Here is a 2,150-nt window from a genome sequence, read left to right on the forward strand (position 1 = left end):
CAGACCGGGGCACGAACCCGTGTCCCCTGCATCGGCAGGCGGACTGTCAACCACTGCGCCACCAGGGAAGCCCTAAAAACGATTTTTAATATATTCATCTCCAGTTTTTATAGGACTTAGTCAACCCTGAATGCCTATTGCACTAAAAGCACTGGATTTTGTGTGTGTGTGTGTGTGTGTGTGTGTGTGCTTTTATTGAAGTATAGTTAATTTACAATGTTGTCATAGTTTCAAGTGTACAGAAAAGTGATTCAGTTACACATAAATATATATTCTTTTCCAGATTCTTTTCTATTATCGATTATTACAAGATATTGAGTATAGAGGGGAGACCTTCAAGATGGCGGAGGAGTAAGACGTGGAGATCACCTTCCTCCCCACAAATACATCAGAAATACATCTACATGTGGAACAACTCCTACAGAACACCTACTGAACACCGGCAGAAGACCTCAGACTTCCCAAAAGGCAAGAAACTCCCCACGTACCTGGGTAGGGCAAAAGAAAAAAGAAAAAACAGACAAAAGAATAGGGACAGGACCTGCACCTCTGGGAGGGAGCTATGATGGAGGAAATGTTTCCACACACTAGGAAGCCTCTTCACTGGAGAGACGGGGGTGGTGGGGGAAACTTCAGAGCCATGGGGGAGAGCACAGCAATAGGGGTGCAGAGGGCAAAGTGGAGAGGTTCCCGCACAGAGTATCGGTGCCGACCAGCACTCACCAGCCTGAGGGGCTTGTCTATTCACACGCTGCAGTGGGTGGAGGCTAGGAGCTGAGGCTTGGGCTTCAGAGGTCAGATTGCAGAGAGAGGAGTGGGGTTGGCTTCACAAACACAGCCTGAAGGGGGCTAGTGCACCACGGCTAGCTGGGAGGGAGTCCAGGAAAAAGTCTGGACCTGCCTAAGGGCAAGAGACCATCATTTCACGGTGCACAAGGAGCAGGGATTCAGAGCATCTCCTAAAAGAGCTCCGAGCCGCGGCTATCAGTGCAGACACAAGAGACGGGCATGAAACTTTAAAGCTGCTGCTGCAGCCACCAATAAGCCTGTGTGCAAGCACAGGTCACTATCCACACCTCCCCTCCTGGGAGTCTGTGCAGCCCGCCACTGCCAGGCTCCCGTGATCCAGGGACAACTTCCCCAGGAGAACACACGGCGCACCTCAGGCTGGTGCAACATCATGCTGGCCTCTGCCACCGCAGGCTCGCCCCACATCCGTACCCCTCCCTCCTCCCGGCCTGAGTGAGATGGAGCCCCGTAATCAGCCACTCCTTTAACCCCGTCCTGTCTCGGCAGGGAACAGATGCCCTCAGGCGACCACAAGCAGAGGCAGGGCCAAATCCAAAGCTGAACCCCAGGAGCTGTGTAAACAAAGCAGAGAAAGGGAAATCTCTCCCAGTAGCCTCAGGAGCAGCAGATTAAATCTCCACAATCAACTTGATGTACCCTGCATCTGTGGAATACCTGAATAGACAACAAATCATCCCAAGATAGAGGCGGTGGACTTTGGGAACAACTGTTCCCAAGACTTGGGGTTTGCTTTCTGCATCTAATTTGTTTCTCGTGTTATGGTTACCTTAGCTTAATATTTAGAGTTTATTATCATTGGTAGATTTGTTTATTGATTTGGTTGCTGTTTTCCTCCTTTTTTTTTAATATATAAATTTTTTTTTTGCTTTTTCTCTTTTTGTGACTGAGTATCTGTATGCTTCTGTGTGAGATTTTGTCTGTATAGCTTTGCTTTTACCATTTCTCCTAGGGTTCTGTCTGTCTGGTTTTTGTTTGTTTGTTTGTTTTTTTATACAATAGTTCTTAGCGCTTGTTATCATTGGTGGATTTTTTTTTTGGTCTGGTTGCGCTCTTCTTTCTTTCTTTTTCTTTCTTTCTTTATTACTTTTTTGATTTTTAATAATTACTTTTTATTTTAATAACTTTATTTTATTTTATTTTTCTTTCTTTCTTTCTTTCTTTTTTTCTCCCTTTTATTCTAAGCTGTGTGGCTGACGGTCTTGGTGCTCCGGCCGGGTGTCAGGTCTGGGCCTCCGAGGTGGGAAAGCTGAGTTCAGGACATAGGTCTACCAGAGACCTACCGGCTCCATGTAATATCAAATGGTGAAAGGTCTCCCAGAGATGTCCATCTCAACTCTAAG

Source organism: Physeter macrocephalus, chromosome 9 (genome assembly GCF_002837175.3).
Source record: "Physeter macrocephalus isolate SW-GA chromosome 9, ASM283717v5, whole genome shotgun sequence".
In the NCBI taxonomy this organism is placed as follows: domain Eukaryota; kingdom Metazoa; phylum Chordata; class Mammalia; order Artiodactyla; family Physeteridae; genus Physeter; species Physeter macrocephalus.